Source organism: Haemaphysalis longicornis, unplaced genomic scaffold, assembly GCF_048455015.1.
Source record: "Haemaphysalis longicornis isolate Haplotype H1 unplaced genomic scaffold, Haemaphysalis longicornis Haplotype H1 scaffold_9, whole genome shotgun sequence".
Classification (NCBI taxonomy): domain Eukaryota; kingdom Metazoa; phylum Arthropoda; class Arachnida; order Ixodida; family Ixodidae; genus Haemaphysalis; species Haemaphysalis longicornis.
The window spans coordinates 83,899,351-83,922,601 of record NW_027526460.1 but is presented as its reverse complement, the minus strand read 5'-3'; the positions used below and the strand labels follow the sequence as shown (position 1 = coordinate 83,922,601).

Here is a 23,251-nt window from a genome sequence, read left to right as displayed (position 1 = left end):
GTGATTTTCCGCATGATATAGAAAGTGTTCGATATAGGCAATAATTCGATATACCCGTGTTCGATATATCGAGGTTTGACTGTACTTCTTCTGCGAGAAGCGTTGCACACTAGGGATACCAGTTCAAATTAACCGTCCTGGATACCGACGCGTTCGAATTATATGGAGTGTTCCCCCATTGAAATATACAGAGCTATGCCGGGACCAGGGCGTCAATTCGAACTAACTGTAAGTTAAAAATAACCGTGCTAGAATTAACGAGCTTTTAATGTATTTAAACACACGTTTTACGTCTTAGTCAAAACGTATTAGCTTTTTCACCTATATTGGGGGTAAAAACAATTACCAAAATTTACTGTTGTTACCGTCAAAATCTTCTGACAGAAGGCAACGTAGATAAATTTAATCAGCGAGTAATGATAAACGTGCTATTAATAGGATTTTACCCTGCGTTTTGACAACAACTCCGGCTGTTCATTTTCTCGGAGGCACATGGAATGTCGAAATGCTTTGTGCGCTTTCTTCGGCCAAGATATCCATCTAGACTCGAGACCTAGGGCATTGCGGTCAGAAAAGGTCTTTGCCCTCTCAGAACTGAACGCAGCGGAGAAAATAAAGCAAAATAAAAATAACGCGGGCTTCGAGGCATATATATTAGGCCAAAAGATTGAAGAAAAGGGTACGACTATCTCCTGAAGTGCTATCATCGCCACTTTGTCAACAAGATGAGGGCCACCCTTTCAACCTTCACTTTGGCCTTACTTGTAGCACTGGCTTCGGGCAGATACGGCACCGGCAGGCGCCCGTATTTGTGGGATCTGTTTGACGTAAGAAAGCTTGCTTTATTCCGTGAACGTTTGCGCATGGTATTTGTTGTAAGGCGAGACAAGTCCAAAATTTGTAACATCTAAAAACAATTTTTGCTTAAATTTCGTGCTTTGACATTGGTAATGAGTTCTTTATGTTGCACCACCTTAAAAATTCACGTACCCAATTCTCGAACTGTAGGCGCACGCACACACGCGCACACATACAACACACGCACACGCCCACGCGCCCGCACACAGACACGGACACACGCAAACACATACACACACGCGCACACACACGCACTCACATACAGACACCACACACACGCGCGCGCGCGCGCACACACACACACACGCACGCACACACGCACGCACACTCACGCACGCACACGCACACGCACATACACGCACACGCACACGCGCACACACAGACACACACACACACACACGCACGCCCGCACGCACGCACGCACGCACGCCCGCACGCATGCACGCGCGCGCGGGCGTGCGCAGGGAGAATTTTGATTTTCCGAAGACAGAAGTCCTAATTGTAACGAGACCAGTAGCAAAGAAGGTTGCACATACATTATAGCTCAGTGAGTAAGAACTGCCGGGGATGCCTAAATAGTTTTGGAGCGGAATGCCGAATAAGTATTTTTCAATGGATTCCTGTAGAGTGATAGTATCAGTTTTGCGCTAGAAATAATTGTGTGTGCAGCGTCGCTGTGGGAAGCTTTTGAAGTAGTTCGCACAGCTCCATTAAAATAGGGAGAGAAAGAGGGCCCAAACATGTTAATTGAGTTCAATAAGGATGTTCTTGTCGCAGTGGCTCTGTCTTTACAAGAACCTAGAGCCGTTTTAACATCGACCTCTTTCCTTGTGAGCAAAAGCCTATTCTAGAGAAAGGGTGTGCGCATCAATGTTTCCCAAAGCTCTGCGTGGTTGATGTGCAAGGAACGGGTGGTATGTGCAAGTCATATCTGCCCCCTAAAAGAATAAGTCTCGTCGTATGTGGCTCTTGACAGCGCTGAGAATCTGCTGAAAATAGGCGGGGGGATTCCCGGTATATAATCGTTAGATACCTAAGTTGTCGGTTTGTAGCAGTCGGAGAATTATTCGAACTTATTGAGGTTTTGGTGAGGTCGCGTAAAGGTGAAAAAACTAGTTATGTAATTCTAGGACATCCCTCGCAATGCTACTGTCGGTGCAGGCTTCTCCACGCAGTCCATGGCCTGCTATTCAAGTTCTCATTCTTTATCGCGGTACACTTCGATGCTCTATATTGGGGCATGCACTCACCTGACCACTTACCTTGAACCATCTTAAAGCACCTTAATCCGCTGGCTCTGACAGCATTACTGCCAAACGTCTTAAAAACATTCGAACATTCTAGCCTTATACGCCCTTTTATTCCCAAAATTCATTCAAACAGGTACAGTTTTTCACACTTAGAAGAAAGGCCAGATATCAACAGTTATCAAGACAGGCGACAGGTCACTTCGTGCTAATACCATCCACACTCTTTGACGTGCATTTGTTTCATACTTACTATACATATTAAAGCATCTACTATCAAGAATTACGTTAAATCAATTCATTTCTTCTTTCCGTACCATCATAATTTCCGCAAGCATCTCCGCAAACAAACCGAATTTACGCCCGATTTGCTTCGTTTTATCGATAACAACCTCCATGCAGATGAACCTTAGAACCACCAGACGCTCCAGATTCTGAAATTCTGCACCTCAGAATCACCTGTTCTGTAAGATAAGCTCGCTTGGTCTACCTTCTAAGTTATCCATTTGGATTCAGCACTCTCTTACAGGATGCATGCAGTTTACCGCCAACGACAGCTATCAACAGTCCTCTCCAAAGTAACTTCCGGCGTCCCGCAAAGCCCCGGTTTATCGCCCCTTTTTCTTCTCGTCTACATTAATGGCTTGACTGTAACTATAAAATCCCATCTTCGTCTTTTTGCTGATGATTCAGCCATCAAAACCGCCATAAAGAACACCGGTTGTGTTTCGAAGCTTCATTGTGTGATTAATGGTTCATGGTGTGATGATTAATGGCTCATGCCGGTCAGCATTGGGAAGTGTGCAAATCATTATCATTTGCTCGTAAACAGGCAGCAGTCCCCAACTTTTATGTCATTGATGCCGCTCCCATCGCCTCGTTATTATAAATATCTCGGGGTTCACTTGACGTGATCGCTATCCTTCTCTACAGCATCGAGAACTGTTGCTACCTCAGACGTAACCTTAAGTGCGCATACATTGAAGTAAAAAAGCTAGCTTTTATCACTTTTGTAGGCCAGAAATTTTATTATGCAGCATCAATTTGGCATCCATCACGAGCCTACCTAACAACCAAATAAGAGTCCGTTCAATACCGCACTGCTCGCTTAATATATTCACAATGCTTCCTTAGGACCATCGTCCCTGCAATAAAAGACCCTGTTTTCCTCCCAACGCTTGAATCCCACCGAATTGTCTATGCCTTATTTACGGCTACTACATCCATTTTCACTCACGTCACTGATTCCTTCAACCATTGCACAAAACTTCAGCCTGCCTATACTACAGCAGAAGCAGACCCATTGCTCGTATCACCAGCAGGACATCAGCCTTACCCACCTCATGTTTTCCGCCCGCGGAACACTTAACATCATGCCTCAACCGCGAAACGTTCGGCCGTAAGTTTACCGACCATTTGTCTGCGCAATGGGCGTGTTCTTGATAATTTGACTTGTTCTATATATTTCTAACACATGTATTTTCTTCATTTTCCGACGGCATTCATGTTCTTCCTTGTTTTAACTGCATATTTGAATTCTATCGCGGTTTCTCTGTGCTTCTTTTGCTTATTTGTGTGTAATTTCGAGCGTTGAAGTCTAAGTCGCCACTTGAGCTTCCTCGTGTAACCGTAGGTCCTCAAAGATGGAATAAATGAAATAAAATGCGCAGGCATACACACCAGCATTACGGTTGTATTGGGGAGTTTTGTTGATGACCTATGTAATTGTCTGCCACCAGACAACAAAATATGAAGCTTTTGCATGCTTCCAAGGTTTCAGTTGGGATTGCCGTGATTTTCGTCTTCGCGAGCCTCAGCCCCCGAGCCATCTCCTCCCCTTGTTTGGTCACGCTGTGACAATGGTTCCACTGACAGGAGTACTTTATTTGGGATTACCAGTGTATTCCCCTTTGACCTTGGATTGCCACTTGAGGGAGTCAGGTGGTTGGTTTGAAGCCGGGCAGCTACATTTTATAAGAAAGTCGAGGATATCATTCACTTTTGGTTTAGAAGACAAACTGATAAGTAGTCGATTATTCGGCCCCTAAAAATTACTCTGTTGCACCTGACTTTGACAATGAAACTGCCTAGGTTCGAGTAATTTCCTCGCTCTCTGCAAAGAAGTGAAATTAATATCGAGGAGCCACAGGGAATGCCATTTGAATTTTAACAGGACAGTTGTTTAGGCTATTAGTTCCCCCGTGGAGCGTTACCAGAAAACTCTGCCGAGCCAAGTCCACGCGACCGCTGGTCTCGTGAGGAGCGCCCGGAGTCCGCTAGCTCGACCTTCGAGCCCACTCTGCCCAGTTTTCGCTGTGCGATCTCTCGCCTTCACTTTTCTTGCCAGTTCACGTGCGTTCATGCCTGAAGTGTGGAGTACAGATGCCGAGTTTGCGCTAGAGACGCCGAATACTCGAAACTGGTTGCCGCGTGATCGAGCGTGGGCTAACAGGGTCCACTTTAGGAGAGATGTGAAGACTTGCAGGCACAATAATCCGGGCCGGCCAGTCATCAAGATTTCTCAATGGCAAGTTCAGAAATCCAAGTGAGGGCAACAGCCAGGTCTCCGACAAAGAGAGAGAAGCCGCAGATCTGCTATTTCTCCAACCTTGCACTGCTACTGCAAGATGCGCGAATTTTTTCCAGAGCTTGACCCCAATGTTTTTCCAAAACGTCTTGAACATACAAACCCGAAACAAAGAAGCGCCTTCGCCCTACTTTTAATAGCCACTTCAAGTTAGTAAAAAGAGAGGTTGCAACCTATTGTCTTCAAGATGTCATCATTAGGTCGTGTCCCCATAAAGTAGAGGCTAGCTTTCAAAACAAGGTTAGACGCCGAATGCTGGGTATTGTGCTGGCTTTATCGCAATTGTTGAGAAACAGCGTTTTCAAAAGGCTAAGCTAAAGACAAATATTACCGCCAGCTTAATCTTCACATATAAAACGCAAGTAACATCCCACTTTCACGGATATTCCTACAAGGCTAACATGTAAGCTATTCAGCGAGTGCACAAATAACATTGTCTGCCTTAGTAACGACGGTCGCAACGCCTTTGGTTGTCGCCGTGAGATACACCGATTGGCATAGTGAAAACTCGTACACACTTTTAGGTTATGTCAAATCGATGCAGGTGCGCCACTTGGTGGTTCGGTGGGCGAGAGCTGCATGGCATTGCTAGCCGAATACCCGAAGAGGAGATGCATTTTTTGCTCTGGTGTCACCCGTTGAAGTAAATCAGTTTGTTCCTGTTTACCTTTACGTCACGATGTGCTGCTGCAGTACCGCTTCACTTCGCCCCAAGGGCTTCTCTTAGTGATCCCTTGGTCCTGTGTTCGTGGTGGCGTCATCGCTTCAATATTTTTTCTGCACTGATGCTTAGAAAGGGGTTCAGCGGACAGCGGCCACATTCGTCGGAAATTTATGAACTAATTGTTACATAAAAATTATTTTCAGAGCTTCGGGTCAACTTCTCGTTGCTAAGTAATTGTAAACTCTCGTCCTCAGAGCTCTTTTTTTCAACTACATATTGGGTGTACTTCCTTAAGAAAAATATTTTTGAAACACTATCAAGAAACATCCTCACCGTTCAATGCTGTGCACAAAGCAGTGGGCAACAACAAGCCGTTACCCAGCAAACAAAGATAAACTTCGTCTTTTTTGTCTTTTCGAGGTTGTTTGCACAGAATAGGAGTAAATTGTATGACCGATGCTGTGCCAAGTGTTTTCGGTATTTTACTGAAGTTGTAAATGTTTAGGGATGTTTTCAAGGGTCACACAAAGTTCGTGCAGAGATTTATGATGGCCAAGCACTAACTGCTCGATAAACGGGTGTTCGTTATATCTGCGGGTAACGAGGATACAAATTCGGCATGGTCGTTTCTTAAGTAAGTAATTTCAGAAGATATGTGCTTTGTCGCACCAAACTGCGAAGGATACTGTGCATTGTACAATGTACATTGTATCACATTGTAAAAGGCACTATGAGGCGGCTTTCTGACTTAGATTTTTTATCGTATACTTGGGCGCCATCAGGGGCTGCCACTTCAAAATCCAGTTTATCACACGATCAAGGTGCTGAGCGCTTGATACTCTGGCGGCTTAAATATTATAGCTCACGGTTCATGAGCAAGAAATATTCAAACGTATATATCAACGTAAGCAAGCTATTCCGCCTTCTAGATGCGACGCATCTCTTTCACTCGCCTTGTCCCTCCGGCGTCGTCCGGCCTAGTCCGGCCTAGCGTCGTCCGGCCCATTCTCCTCGCTGTGCCAGCTGCGCGCTAGCGCCGCTCTCACGCAGCGCCAACTGCGTGTTAGCGCTCGCCGGTGCTTCTCCGTCGCCGTGCCAGCTGTGCGTGAGTGCGGGTTAGCGCGCAGCTTGCGCGCAACTTGCGCTCGGTTAACACATGAGCATGCGCTGCTATGCGCTGCTCTCTCTCATTCCGCTGCATATAAACGCGGTAACTCCGCCGCTCCGCTCAGTCGCTCCATTACCGCTCCGCCGATGACATCCTCCGATGACCACGGATGATTTGAATGGAGACTAACAGGCCTGCTATCGCGGTGGTTGGCGCAACCGTAACAAGCACCGCCCACCCCGATAAAAATTTACACCATCTTCCCGCGAGGGGAACCATGGGGTAGATGCGACGCATCCGGGGTGAACATGCTGCGCAAAATATGGACACACAACAACAATGGACACGCTAACATAACGGAAACGCAACGGAAACCCCCGATGCGTCGCATCTACCCCATGGTTCCCCTTGCGGGAAGATGGTGTAAATTTTTTTTTTGTTTTAAACTTTGCGCCCATAAATTATTGATACACTGAGGAGCAGAAGGGTTCAGTCAAAGCAAATTATACTTTCTCTCTTCATTGCAATTTTAGCTTATCGACTACATGACTATTTGGCTAAAATAAAAGTGTTCTGTGACACCTGTGCCGCACAATTACATACATATATATATATATATATATAATTCCCTTTCTTCAGGACTCCCTTTCTTCAGACTAAAGGGTACTCAGAAGAAAGGGAGTCCTCTCCCTGGAACGTCAGTAAACTTTTATTTTTTTTTAATGTCCTTCTTGTGTGTCTCTGTCTCTACAAACCTTATTTATATATATTTATATATATATATATATATATATATATATATATATATATATATATATATATATATATATATATATATATATATATATATATATATATATATATATATATATATATACGGTCGAACAAAAGAAGTTTCCAATGGTCCAGAAAAAATATCAAAAAGTAGAGTCCGACGCAAGTCTCAAAAAACAAAAACAAACATGTTTACTAACGTTTCGACTGTGGGTCCAGTCTTCATCGGAGTAACATTTACAGTACACTGCAGAACGCTTTTATAGGTGCGTGTGGAGAGAGGAGGAAGTTGCGCTACAGTGCGCCCTCTTTGAAAGAAATCATACGTCATCATTCAGCAAAACAAGAAAAAACGCAAGACATACACATGAGAGGGAATGCACTGCCCTCCCTCTTTTTTGGGAGAAAAGGTGCGCTACAATGCGCCCTGTTTAGAAGTAGTTATTGGCAAGTGGTACAACAAAGAGAAAAGAAAAATGCAAAGGGGCGTCTAGGAAGGAGGTAAATTGGCGCCTCTCCTCATAGGAATTAACAGAAGAAGCGGGGGCGGGGAAGAGATAGGAGTAAAGGCGGCAGAACGAGATAAGGAAGTGGGGAACGCGCGTCAGCACGTCATCGCTTTTCGTCTTAGGAATGTGTCAACAGAAGAAGCGGGGTGAAAGCGGCAGAACGAGATAAGGAACTGGGGAGCACGCGTCAGCGCGCCTTCGCTTTTCGTCTTAGGAATGTGTCAAGTGAAGCCGGCGCTATGTGGCTAAGCCGGCGCTAAGAGGCTAATTGAGTGAACCTGGAGGGATAAAGCCGGCGCTGGTATGCCTAAAAAGAGGATTGGTCACGCAAGAAGCGAACAAAAGAAAGGCGAGTAATTATTGTGGCAAACATGTCAACGCGCCCACGCCTTCGTTCAGCCCAGAAGATGCGGTTTTGAATTTAAATATGAGATATGATTCGCGAACTTCGCGTGCGTGGTTGCTGTTGAAATTGGATTCAATTATTGTTACCTTCAAATTATTAAATTAATGACCCGGGATATATATTATATATATATATATATAAATATATATTATAAGTAAAGAGTCGGATACACAGCAAGAACAATAACAAACAATGTTTGCTTACGTAGGGGCAACGGGACTTGCCTTCATCAGAGTAAAGTTACATGACATCAAAATCATTGAACTTTACTCTGATGAAGGCAAGTCCCGTTGCCGCTACGTAAGTAAACATTGTGTGTTATTGTTCTTGCTGTGTATCCGACTCTTTACTTATACAATTTCTGCGCGCTTTGTGAGTTTATCTTTCTCTAGATTATATATATATATATATATATATATATATATATGTATATATATATATATATATATATATATATATATATATATATATATACATATATATATATATATATATATATATATATATATATATATATATATATATATATATATATATATATATATATATATATGTATATATATATATATATATATATATAAATGTAGAGGGGAGAATCGCCCGGCCGGTAGCGTAGTGGTTATCGCGCCAGACCGTTTTTTTTTTCGGGAGGTGAAATGAGGTGCTCGTTGAAAATAAGACAGAAACAAGAGTTGGCAGTCAAGAAAACCTCGCAAAGCAAAGGGGAGGATGTGGTAGGTCATTGAAACAGATAAAGAATTTAAAAAAAATCGCGCCAATTCACCCTGTGAATGTGGTTGGAAAGCAAAGCTGTAAATGGCACCCATAACGATTACCCATGCGAGGTCACTTAAATTCACTCACATCGCTGTACAAATAGCAAAACCAGAGAGAAGTGAAATGCACTTAACCACACCATTTATTACTTCAAAGATATATTCTTGTTAAGGTTAAATCAATGCATGAAGCATGAGCGGTGTTTGGTTGAGCTGCATTGGTGTAGCACAAGAGTGGAAACTTTTTTATAAAATTTAAGTAAGCTCCAACCCGGTGTTAGACGATCGCTCTTCGTCTCTGCGCCGCGGACGGAGGCGACGAGATTTGCGGCAGAGAAGGAGGAGCAGGGAGAAATACTTCTGTTCAGATTTCTGAACGGCCGAGAGTGCAGCCCTTTGGAGTGATTCCTTTTTCTGTGGGGCCCATATGCAGTCCGCGCGGCCTGTGTTCTGTCCACCCGCTGAAGCTGGGTAGATAGAGAGGGCCTGGACCGCAGCATCTTCTACTGCTCTCGTTGTGTAGTTGACGAAAAGAGAGGAGGGCGCTCATGGCTAAAGTCGCACACCCCGATTAAGGGGCGGAGTGTTCCTACTTCTGAGCAAAATTTACATTCAGCGTCGGCGATTGGGATACATTAAGTGAAGACGCGTAGGCTGGGGGAAGGAGCCCGGATTGTATGAGCCGTAGGGTAGTTTGTTGTTCTCTGGAAAGGTCAGGGTAGGGCGAAGGTGCGGTCTGTCTCAGAAGGCGATAATGCTGGGTTATCTCCCTGAACGTGACAAGCGCGTGACTGTCCTCGTGCAGCTCCATAGCTCAGGTGGTAAAAGCGCAGGCTTGTTGGGTGGGCGTATTTGTTGCCCAAAATTGAAGCGTGAGGGGGTGTCCAGATGAGCTGAATGGAACCGTTTGGGGAGTTGTTCTTTAGCACGCGCATTGTAGGTCAGGACACTCAACCGTACTAGTAATTCCAGTAGGCTTGCTGGGAATCGATCACTACCCTCCGAACCCCTGGTTGAGCGAGAGCCAAGGTGATGGCCGCCTCTTCTGCTGCCGTCATTTCTTGGGTCCTAAGCGAGGTACACGCAAGGAGGTTGGTTCTGGGGGTAGCCATGATGATGGCGTATTGCTGCCATCGATGTTTGGAGGCGTCTGTGTGATAACTCCATGATCCCCACCGAGGGTGGTGTTTAGCGCTTGAGCACGTGTTTTTCGGTGACCCTCGTCATGTGAGGGGTTCATATTTCTAAGCAAAGGGAGCATATTTACTTTTAGTCGCCAAGAGTCTGGGAGTACACCAAGCGGAGTGACATTCTGGGCTGCCCAGCCAATCTGGTGAAGCATGCGGTTACCCATCGCAGATCTCAGTCGCACCTTCTGTTTAGAAAGATGGCCTTCTATTAGCTCTTTCACCGTGTTGTGGAGCCCTGTGCTAAGCAGCCTCTGTGTGGATGCACTCATGAGAAGACCAATGGCCTGCTCGACCGCCTTTCTAATCATTATATAAAGCATCTCTATGTCTTCCTTTTCGAGAAGAATACAGGGGGTTGACGAAAGTAACTCTCGAGAGGACAAAAGCTTCAATTAAGCGAAAGGTACTGGATTCCCTTAGGCCTCGCTTCTTGGTGGCAACTCGCCTGATCATGTGTATGGTTTGATTATTGCTGTTTTCGAGGCGCTTCAAGGAGACGTCACTCTTGGGGTTAGCCTCGAGATGTAGGCCCAGGATCTTGATAATGGGGTTTGGAGTGATGGCCTGGCCATCAAGGAGTATTTGAATGTATTCCTTGGTTTGGCGTGAGGGCGGACGACAAGGAGCTGTGATTGTTTACGTGAACACTGGAGGCCACAGGCGTTAGCACATTGGCGTACTAGAAGAGAGATGCCATGCATTGGTCTGAGCTTCCTTTAATCTTTGTAACTCTTAGCAAATGGCGCAAGCTGGGCACAAGGGCACTAGACGGGCGTGAGTGGTCGCGTGACGCTTTCACGTGGCATTCAGCGAGAACGCAGGGGGTAGACCCGTAGAGATGATAGGTGAGTACACCACCTGTCTTCCCAGTCTTCGCGTGGGCTCGTAGCTAAATCGGTAAGACAGCGGGCTCTCGCTTTGTTAGTCTATTAGTTCCAGGTTCGATTCCCGGCGGTGCCAGTAAATTCTTTTATTTGTTCGCTAGAGTTTTCTGGTGACACCAACGGTCGCGAAAGAACCCTTGGGGGGTAGAGGTAAAAAGCTTTGCTTTAAAAGAAAGAAAGTGGAGAGAAAATGCCTGCCAGGTGGGATCCGAACCCACGACCTCCAGAATACCGGTCTGGTGCGATAACCACTACGCTACCGGGGGGGCGATTTTCCCCTCCACTTTGTGGGGCATTTATGTTTAGGTATTTATTTTTCCGGTGCTTTGTTTCCTGTGCTCGGACGTTTCAGTCCGAGTCGCGCTGGCTACCACCCCCAAGCACAGGAAACAAAAATACCTAAACATATATATATATATATATATATATATATATATATATATATATATATATATATATATATATATAGACCGCCCTCCTGAATAAAAAATACCCGGAAAAAGTTATCGACGACGCTATTGTGCGAGCCAACCAATTAGACCGTAACAAAATCTAAGAAAAAAGCCCCCAACGGGAACCCGCAAACTAACGTAGTTTTAACCCACTCATCCTCCGCTCCAAGAGTGTCAACCGTGCTCAAAAAACATCACAATATCCTAATGCAAAGTGACCGCTTAAAAAGCATATTCCCCGAACCACCACGCGTTGTCTACCGGCGTAATAAGAATTTAGGTGACTTTCTTACTAACTCTCGTATCAACCGACCGGCAACTACTGGCTGCATGCCCTGCAATAAACCCCGATGTAAAGTATGCCCACACATGACCACTACACAGCGCGCCACCAGCACGGCTTCAGACTACTACGTAAATATAAAAGGTAACTTTAACTGTGACTCCGCTAATGTCGTGAAACGCCCTTCCGAATACGGTTCAATAATCACCGCTCTCATGCAAAAAGCTGCCCTTATTTGCCCCTGTCAAGACATGTGAACAGTCCCGGACATGCATTTGAACATCTTAAAGCAACGATTTTAGAATCCGCCTTCAAAACGCACCACGACCACGAGGTTCGGGAATCTTATCTCATTTATAAGTTTGGGTCAGCCACGCTTGGAATTAATGAAAGTTACGGAAAACTAACGTGCCTATCCCTCGATTAAAATTAGCGGCTTCATAATTTTTATAACTATGTTCATTATTCCTACCCTCGAGTTTGCCATCAGAATTCGCAGAAACTCTCCTAATACAGCAGCTTTATTAGCCTAATGCGGCTCAACAATGCCATTTGTCCTGGGGAGGGAGGCCTCGTTCCCACCATCACTTAATAATGTTTAACTCTTTGTGATCTATTCATGTTTAACCTTTTGTGACCCTACCTATTTCCTGTTCAATTGCTAGCTTCTGTGAAATGCTCTTTTGTGCCCCCTATCTATTCTCTTGACCCGCGGGGGCACACCCATCTTCGCTTCCCCCCGAACCAGTCTCAGCAGTCACTGAATACCTCAGTGTATACTCTTCCCTTTCTTTTCAAACCGCGGTTGTCCAGTTTCCCCCATTGTCTGAACTTGCAGCCCGCGCGGCATACGTTGACCCGTCATGGTGCAACCTTGAACGCTGCATTGTTAACACGGCCCCTTTTTCTCTCTCTCGCTCCCCCCCCCTTTTTATTTTTCTTGTTTGTTTGTTGATGTTGTAACATAGGCGTAGCCTGACTGTATGCACACTCCCCATTTCGGAAACATTTTCAGCTCTTTCTCACAGTTTTATGCAAACCTATATAAGAAATGTGTTCAAAATGTTTGCGACAGCAAAATCATGTAACTTTACTTTGATGAAGGCAAGTCCCGTTGCCGCTACGTAAGTAAACATAATATATATATATATATATATATATATATATATATATATATATATATATATATATATATATATATATATATATATATATACTTGAGAAAATGGTAGACGCACGATTAAAACAAAAACAGTGGTTTACCGACGTTTCGACTGCGGGACCAGTCTTCATCTTGAGTAACATACAACGTTGGAGCACACACGCTTATATAGGTGCAAAGGGTGTGCTGCAGTGTACCCTTAGGGGGGATTAGAGATCATTGTAGCGTAAGCTACAGTGGGTGGCCGAGGTTGAGCACTTTCGCGTGGACCCTGAAGGGCCGGGCTGCGCAAGCGCGAGGAGCATTAAATTGGATTGAATTGGATATGGATTTAGATTTGAATTTAGACTCGATTGGATTGCCAATCCAATTGGTGTACGGGTGTGCAGAGAATTGGGTCTGCACAGTCGCCAGTCTGCGCGTTGCAAAGGAATAACATCATAGCACGGCAGACGCACTGGCGCCGGCGCGTGCCCAGCTGTGCGCCTTCGTTGCGCAGTAGCCAAGCGTGCTGCTGCGCCGGAGCCACCTGATAGCCGTTTCGCGCGGCTCCTGGACAGCCGTGCTGCGCATGCGCGAGGAACAGTGACTGGACTGGACTCTACTAGACTGGACTGGACTGGACTGGACTGGACTGAATTGGACTGGAATGGAGTGGACTGGATTGGATTAGATTGGATTGGCTTGGATTAGATTGGATTGGATTGCTGAAACTTAGCTCGCGCTACATATATCCTGGCATATCTGAGCTAAGCCACTGCTAACTGTTTTGAGATTTGACGAAATATTTAGGGCAAAGGACTCAAACTGTTTACGTATGGCCACAAGCACGCCCCCGCCTTGCCTTGCTTCTCTTTCGCAGCAATAAATTTACGCGATTGGGTATTTTGAAGATTTCACAGTGGCGTATATTCCGGTGAATCCACGTTTTCGTAAAAACTACGATGTTAGCGGAACATGAACTCATGGCTCTCGACATTTATATGCATTTTTTACGCTTATAACTTTCGTAAAACGGACGAAAACATGCCCAAATGAAAGCCGTATAGCCCAACCCATCGGCAACCATTATTGCGATGTGGTTTGGTTGTTTTAAGTTTTGGCTTCTAGGGTGTAAGACATTTGGGGTGCTCCGGCTGTGTTGATACAGGGGAATAACAATCTGAAGCACAAGAGCACGTCCGGCTGTCTGTTACTTTGGCCTTGGCTATATGAGTAATAATTTTCGTTCAATAGTTATTTTCTGTATTTCAATTTAAAGGAATGCGTACCAGGCAGGGACTCCCGAAAGTTGATTAGCTTTTTATGAGCTATCCACGTTTCTTCCGAAAAGTTTACCCTAACACGCACGTCCAGGTATTTCATCTTCGGTCATCATAAAAAATTTGATCTATTTTTAAAACTTTGTAATTTCTTGATTAGAGAATGGCGTTTTGCATCATAAAACCGTCCCAGTAGATGGGCCCGTTTATCTGGGCTACCATAGATCTTAGCAGCAGGAGGCGGTGATAACAGTATCTTCGCACGGCAAAGTGACGTACACTGAACAGTCATCTTGCAGCTCAACGGAACAACCAGAATATTGCCTTTACGATCAAAAACACGTACCTTATTATTCTGACACTTTGAACATACTGTTTGCACACATACCGCTATTAAGAGATGGCTTAGCTGGGCGAAGGCTTCCATAGCGCCATTTGTAGAAACAAATTGGATATTAGGCGGGTAAGACACCCTTGTTATGCACATATCAGGGGCCGAATGCTTTCCGTCACATTTTACTATTTCGCTTATGTGCCCTGTTGTGCCGAAAGGATCTATTACGGTATATATAGAAATGTGCTCCTTGAAATCGAAAAAGAAACAACTTCGGTTTAATGGCTGTCAAACCCGTGTCTGCAAATACGTTTACTGGCCGCATTACTCAAATACTACTGACAGCCCCCTTTCTTTGGAGTTCTTTGTCTTCCACATAAAGCCTTACCAATAGGCTTTTATTCTGAACAGATTATCAAAGCGATGAGAAGGACCACTTAATAATTTTGCTTTTTTTCAGTCACTGAACACGACGGACCCAATATGGAAAAAGATTCAGAGCTACCCTCCGTCCTACAATTGCACCAGAGCTACCAAAGTATACTTGAATAGCACAATGTATGAATTCAACCAGACCTACCTGGATAATGGAACAACGTAAGTACTTGTATTGACATCTTTATAATAGAATACAATGGTGAGAAGAGCCAGTTATTTCTAAACGATTGCAAAAAAGTAGAGTGGGACGCAAAAATAGGGGGGCGAAATCATAAAACACCACCCTAAAATAAAATGTGGCGTCCTGCGACAGCGTTACAGAAAGACCGTCCTAAAACTGTCAGACATCGCTAGCAGATCCAGGAAAATAAAATCCATTAAGAGAAAGTTAGGCGGTACTGCGATTCGAAGGAGACTTCTATGAAACATGAGTCGGGCAAGCATTTTCTGTACGAGTATCCAGCTTTAAAAAGTAAATTTGTCAGCATCTCACTGATTTCATCGGTAGTTAACCCAGAACGCACTACAGGAAAGCCAACTTTCTGTGACGATGAAGATGGAGATGATCGAGGGTGAAGAATTAAACCACTACCCGTGGTCAGAATTAAAGCTGCGCCTCTGGCGTTATGGAGACAACGTCTATTGAACTGCGCATTCCGGGAATTCTTTCTCGTTATTGCCATACTTTGACAAAACACTTGCACGGTCAAGACAAAACATAATGACGATAAAATTGCTAGCATAAGGCGGCTAATGTTGCTTGAGATTTGTTAGCGTCACTATCATGGACAGCCACTCTGGACGGTCAGGTTGAGCCCTCTAAATTTGAATAATCCTTCTCTTGAAATCAAGAAAAAAATATTTATAACGCTTTCAATCAATATCAAGATGGCGTATGGCCATCATTGAATTAAAAATCCCGTGCAGAGCCTGAATCATCACGATGTATCATATGCCACTCCATCATCCCTCTCGATGGGCGTGAACCCAAACCTATGGGCATCCGGAGGAAAATCTTTTTTAAGGCCCGCAGCAGCACGTGCCAGTAAAAAACACGTCCCAAATGTCGGGAAATGTATCTTCGAACATCTCGGGGTTTTTGCACGGGTAGCAGTCAACACCCCATGGGAGGTAGATATCTTTCTTTTTTTGCCAAGTTTGCAATAGTACTACGGTCGTGTGATTTTTGAAAGAGAACATCGTAACAGATGGCGGCAGTGGCGTAGCCAGAAATATTTTTCGGGTGTTGTTATACGCCGGCCAAAAAAAAGAGCCTCCCGAAATGAGAAGCTGCCACCCACCGCGTGTAGGGGGAATGCAGCGCTCAGAAAATTTTGTGGGTGTCCTGACACAGAAATACCACCTCCGCCGTAGTTGCACCCATGCATGGTGGCGCAGCCATTCTTACACTTTTTCGTACGTCTTGTCCTGGCCCTGCATGGCACCCTGACCTTTACTACAGAATAGGCAATACACCATCCACAAGGTCATTATACAATCGTTTCCCCGTCGCGCTAGGCAAGTACTCGAGTGTGAGGCATGCACGTAAGACTTGGTGGCCTGTACCACTTCGCTGAAATAACATGTGGGTGCTCCAAAAGAGAAAAGCGCAGGTGTAACTAAAAATCAGGGAGAGCATCCTAGACGACTGTATTCAACGGACAACGCGCAGAAAGGGACATTGCACGTCTCAAGAAGCCAAAAGCTATTTACCACTCCTCGAAAAAACCGAAGGGATAAAAAGAGGCCCTCCAGGCGCAGTAGCCGAAACAGGTTCACGCGGCTCGTTCTATACATTTTTACGCGAACGGTGCGGTACCTGGAGCTGGGACCATAGTTTACTCATAAACAACAAGTTGCACACTGAAGCCCTAGGAAACATTAAAAAGCCAGTGCCTTTCTTTGTTTTGGTCCTTCTGTGCAGTCGGAGAGCCTGCTTTGCCCACAGGTATTACAGCCCGCATAGCATTGTAATGCCACTCCCAAGTACTTCGCTGGCAGTACTGCCAGATTATGCTCTCGATCTTACTCGCGGTACTGTCGCAATGACCATGCCAAAAACCCACACATTTTTGCCAGTTTACACCACTTGCACGGTATTTACAGGAAGAGATTGGGATATTTACACCAACGCTAATGCTTTACCTATCTACAAAAAAGAGCTAAATGTCAGCATCAGCTAAAACCCACACTTGGTGTTACTCTAGTCTAAACCCATTTATTCCTTGACTCCTAATAATAACCAAACAAAAGCTATCAATGTAGACACAAAAAAGTTAAGGGGACAAGGGCCAACTTTGAAGAACTAAGTGTTGAACAGGGATGCGATTACAAGTGTTTTGTTGACACGAAGCTCAGTTGTACCAGCGGTATACGCAACACGCACACCGACCAAAATAATGCGCCATTGCGACAGGGTTGAAGCAGTTTGGATTTGAAGAGGGGGGCCAAGGACGTGCAAAATTAAACAGAAAATGCATTCTTCCGTACAACAACGACGATAGTTGAACGCGCGAGAGAGCCTTGGAATGCCCGTATCAGTAAAGCTCTAGAGAGCACAGTCGCACTGAAGTAAATGCTCAAGATTACAAATGCCGCGTGTATATGGTAAGGTGGAGTGCGCCGGTTCCTTGTGGTTTGGTACATGTTGTGTTGGGCTTGATTTTGGAAAGCATGGCCTTCAGAAATCGTCGTCGTCTCGACACAGGTATTTGCTATTTTTGGCATGAAAGCAAATGGCTGTCAATAACCACAGAAAAGGGAAGGAAAACAATAGTCGCATGTCAAAAGCGAAAAGCAACAAAGCAGGCATATTAAAACCAAAGCCACGCTACAACAAATTATAACCCAATAAATGCAAGTCACTGAAAAATAGCATATCAACCATTAAAACCAGTCAGGAGCATCGCACAAATATTGACAGGCACTGTGCACTTGGGCAATGTCCTCGTGAACAAGGCTTTTTGTTGTCAGAACAGGCCCAGCAAGATAATTTATCTTGCTCATCTTACATTAATAAGTCCAAGTAAAAAGACATCACGGAGAACTCTGCTCTCACTTGTTACGGTGAGCGAGCATTCGAATTGTAGCAAACGAGATGTCAAATTTGTTTCTTAACGCTCACTGAAACATACCTAAGGGAAGCCGCCTACCTGCAATCGATAAACCAATGCTCAATTTTTGTTTATGTCGTGTATGTCCTACAGCTGGTGTCACAAGATACAATGTAGCATTTGTTGTCGTGTTTGCACTGGAAGCAATGAAGTATGCAGCAAAAATAACCGTTTTTGCCACATGAAACAGACGCATAGAATTGATGACCAGAAAAGATGAGAAGGCTGTCCTTTGTTCTATACGAGGGATAAATTAGGAGAGGGGAGGAGCCGCCTAATATATCTTTTGTTAGGCTATCTTATTACACGGTTGAGCAATATCCCATCAGTATAGGAAACGGGTGACCAGTAGCGAAATAGACAATATAATGTGTAACTTAACAAGATATGAGGTGGCCAATTGTAATATGTCCGCAACAAGTCGTAGAAAATTAACCTATCTTTCTGATCAACCCTACACGAGCACCCCCGCCCCCCCCCCCCCCCCCCCCCCATCTGACAGCATGACACACAGCGGTGCGGGAAGGATTTAGGTAGGACCGCAAAACATCGGCACTATCTCCATCAGACGAAATATTTGTTTTCTGAATTACAGTTGTGCGACATTGCTCTCCCTGAAACAACCACACGAAATCCTCACTGACGTCAACAGGAATGAAGAACCCTTAAATTTAATAATAAGGCAAGCACTTTTGAGAACGCAGTATTTGGCACGCGGGGAAAGTTTGCGCCCCGAATGTCTTCCAGTGGTTTGTGCGTACGTTTGCTTTTCTCATACGCCCTCACCCGAGAACCTATAATCTACTTCTCGCAGAACCTTAGCAAAGAATCGCCTTATACAGCAGTGGTTGCAGAAGCCGGATCACAATGAAATGGCTCCGTAGCCAAGTTCCCGTTGCTTTAATAACCGTTGCTTTAAAAAAGGACGATTATCATTTGGGAACCCTCAGTGAAGTCTTTGCACTCGGAGTCATAGGCAAGCTACACAGTCTCTGTGTGCGGGGGAGCTTCAACAGAGTAGACGAAGTCCTGACGTGGAGGCATGGCTTTCGCCGGCGGAGGGTACTTTCAACGGGAGCAGATGTGTCCGACATCAGCACAGCTTCCATCACTCTATTTGCAGGCGTGCAGTGCGAAACACTGTCATCCTTAACTGATGTGGAAGGTGTAGCATCCACCTGAAACGACTATGAGTCACTCCTGTTGCGTCGCCCGCCTCTTATCATCCATAAAATTTCATGGTGACGGCCATCTACTTTAGAATTCGCAAGATTGCGTGCCTAAGTGGTGACCCCCGCTTCACCGTAATGGCCGTAGCCGCCATACTTCTTAAAGCGAGAGATCCTGCAGCGGCGACGTACAGTCCTTTGCAAAATTTTGTAGTCCATGGCGATCGTGGTAGGAGCATGCGTGCGGCCAAGCGGGGCTCTGAAGTTGCCGCATAGGCCCGTAGTACGCCTAAGGAGAGCAAGCGCAACTTTCATTTTTGCCTTCGTAGTGTGGCGGGCGCGACAACAGCGGCGCCTAGCTGGTTTCTCAGAGCAGGAATTCAGCGCAACACTTATAGCCTCGGAGGAAACACTACGAAGGCACGAACGAATATTCCCCTCGGTTACTTTAGCCGTACTAGGAGCCTATAGTGGCAGCCTCAGCGCTCCTGCTTGGGCGCGCACCTGGTGCGGCAAAGTTCGCTGGGGCCTACAGAATTTCGACGAAGACTGTACGTCAGCGGCACTGTAGCAATATGAACCCTTACTCAAGTGCTGTATTCCGACGAGGCGCCAGTTTTCTTCGTATGAAGATTGCGTCGTGGTGGAACTTAAAGAGCCTAAAAAATGAGTCTTGTAGAAGCCCAGGCAGTAACAGTAACATCATCTAGGCATCCCTTGAGGAAACATTGACAAGAAGACACTTGAGACTTTTCTCCGCCGTGTAGCCACGTACTTTTTGCGATTTCAGTTGCATACCTCAACATCTAAACGCGACGCATTTGGAATCATGCTACAACAGAAAAGTTTCTGAGGCTTAGCGCATGTCTCAATGCATCGTGAAAATAGATGGCCGAGAACATTCGGTCCCAAACGTCAGCAAAAGAACAATAATGCTGTGATCTATGTCGTCGGTGGGAAGGCGGGGCAGAGTGATGCGGCAGTCACCGGCAGTGCCGTGATAACGTCCAGTTGCACCTCAGCTTGAAGCCGATGCGGTGTTTCCGCCAATGAGAATAATGTACATGGCCTTCGAGCTGAACTTCTTCTATGACCGACCGGCGAGCCTTGGAGCTGGCAATCAAAAAGTCGACCCAGTGAAAGTGATGTGTCCTTTGGCTTAGAAACATGTGTTAGAGACATCTATTGAGTCCTACAGCATTATTGTCAGTGTGGTCGTGACAAAAGTAGCAAAGCACGTTTACTCTAATATCGTATATACAGAGCACACAGGCGTGAAGAAAAAAATCCCCGCATTTCCCCGAGGAAATGCGGGGATTTCCCATTACTGCTTGCCGACTGGTGCCTTGATAGCGATGGAAGTCGGTGAAGTCGAATCCTTCGCAGCAACGATACCACCAGTGGTCCCCGTGCGCGTTCGCCCGGCCGAAAGAACCCGAAGCGCGTTCAAACGACTAGACTCCTTCTTGATGTTCCCGAGCGCGTAACGCGTTCTGCATTACGCGCTCTTCGCTTCGAAGACTTGTCTTCTTCTTCTTCTCCAACCGATGATGATGACGTGGGAGCAACTGCAGTGACGTCACCGCCAGGGAGAGGCGTAATGCTCACGTTGCAGTGTGTGAACCCCCGACTAAGAAATGCATTCGCATTTACGACGACGACGACGACGAAGGCAGAACTACGAGGCGCGCGCTCACGTGCGCTCGCGCTGGACGAATGCAGGCGCACGCCGGACAACGGAGCAAGACAACCCCCGGCTAATAAATGCATTCGCATTTAAAATGATTATGCTGGGGCTGACGAGCCACCTATGAGTGATGGCCACGCGCCGCTAGAGCTGGGTCAGCCACGAGCGGTAAATAAACGGGGACCCCAGTTTGGGTTCACGGTGCACTATGCATTTCAGACGTGTCCCATTTCATCTCTCCTAAGATATCGCAACAGTAGCAACAAAAGTGGATACAATCGCCGCCGACCTACCATTAAACATGTAGGATTGTTCAGAAGAATGTAAGGTTCTCGAAATGCCACATCTGGGCCTTTTTCAGTGCTTTCTTGATTTTTGTTTTATTGAGTATGCGTTTTTAGTGCAGAAAGGGACATTTGCAACTGCAGGAAGAAAAAAATGTGCATGATGGTCTCTATTTAAAGAAGCGTAGTACCTTGGAGCGATATGTATTACTTTCTCCATGAGGAAACCTATTGCTGGAAGGGAAATGAGGCAGCGCAGAAATATTGAAAGAGATAATAGAGGTTTTCTTTACGATGTGAAAAAACCTATAAACACCCGCCGCGGGGGCTTAGTAGCTGAGGCGTTGCTCTCCAGAGCCCAAAGACGCCAGTTCCATTTCCGGCCGTGCCGGCCACTTCTCTCATCGGGGCGAAAAGCGTTCTACAAGCCCGCTAGTGTTGGAGATTTCTGCGGACGCTAAGGTCCCCAGGTGGTCAAAATGAATCCGTAGCCCTCCACTACGGCGCGACTCCTCGCCTGTGGGGGGTTGGAGCTTTAAATCTCATAATCTATGTTTAAACAAAAACGTGTAAATTGCCATAAAGTGATTTCTGCTAGCAGCCGAGTGGCATAAATACTTTTTATGGGAGGATCACCTTTTAATTCAAGTGTGTCTAACAGTATTTGAGAAAACCGTAGTTTTCAAATCTAGTATACGTATTTCTTCAACAAAGCGTCCTATTTTAAAAAACCAGCTTCTGTGATTTCACAAAAAGAGTCCTTAATCACGTTTGAAGCAGTGCCCGCCATTCACTAACGTTCGTACATTTTTTGATAGGATAAGCAAACAACTATATGCTAAACTCCAATATCGTGCTCGGAATCCCGTGATGGAGGTCAGCAAGAGCCCAGGTGAGATTAGCCACTTTCTTGTTCAGCACCATTTACGCACTCTCGGGGAAGCTTCCAACATAGAGTTTTATAAAACTGTTGTATAAGCCTGATCTTAGCGGTTGGTATTCTGGAAAACCTCTGGCAAAACTTATATCGCCTAATTTGATCGCAATAATTTGTGGTAAAGCAAAATGAAAAGTAGATAAAGGTAAACCTGTAGCGGTAGCGGATACTGGGCACTGCGCTGCCCAAAATTGTGAAACAACCACTGTATTAACGCTTTACTGCTCTGAGGTTCGTATTTGTCCAATTGATTTCGGGTCTTTGTCGTGCCGCCGTAACGGAGCTTGGTAAAGAACTGCTTTTTTAAATTCATTTGAATGGAACGACGCAAACTTAACGGGACAAGAAAGGGACACAACACGACCGATTACTAAGAGCTGAAGAGTTATTGAAAACCGGAAAAACTTAAAAACTTGTAAAGAAGCTCCTGCGCCATAACCACAGCCGTGACGTAGACAACGCGCCCTACACAGTTAGCCCCACAAAGAATACAGCTCAAGTGATAAGCAATTTCTCAATACTAGTTATGACACAGAGGGGAAACTAATGATCGTATCAGAATGTTTTTATGAGGAGGAATACTGAAATTTCTAGCGTGCGCGCGTCTTTTTGTGCAAACAGAATACTTGTACTCGTACACTTGGGGTGACAACCATGTTTAGAGCTGTGCAGTGGGAGGAGGGACGTGGGCATTTCTTCTAATGTGTTGCGATATTCAAGCAGTCGCTCGTTGATGAACTGCCTCGTCAGTCCAAAGTATACCTCATCACACGACAAGGGGATTCAGTACATAGTGTTGCTTTTGCAGTAAATTGTGACTGGTGTTCTGCATCACGTTCCTTGTTTTGCAAACCTGTTTTTTGTCTGAATTCCTGTCGATCATGGGACAAAACGTTTCGAAATTATTCTTTGCCGGAAAAAATAACGTCTATGTTAAAGCTGAAGCTATCTTTTTACATATGCGAAAGTGCGTGAAGATAGGGGATAACAGAAACGTGCTGGCCTTCTGCCCTGCCTGCCTTGACCTTCCTAGTGCTTCAGTTTTGAAAAACCTTCTTAGCCGCAGAAGCAAGGGCAGTATCAGGGAAACCTGATTGTTTTTCTCTGATAATTTGACACGCGAAAGT

At 45.2% G+C, this 23,251-nt stretch overlaps 1 long non-coding RNA gene across 1 annotated transcript in view; it reads left to right on the top strand.

Moving 5' to 3' along the window:
• The first annotated feature begins 691 nt into the window (after positions 1-691).
• Positions 692-23,251, top strand: part of LOC144152258 (uncharacterized) — a 73,044-nt gene continuing 50,484 nt past the window's right edge. Inside the window, exons 1-3 of the long non-coding RNA XR_013319120.1 lie at positions 692-827; positions 14,957-15,093; positions 22,006-22,079. This is a non-coding gene — a long non-coding RNA (uncharacterized LOC144152258). The remainder of the gene's footprint in view (positions 828-14,956; positions 15,094-22,005; positions 22,080-23,251) is intronic.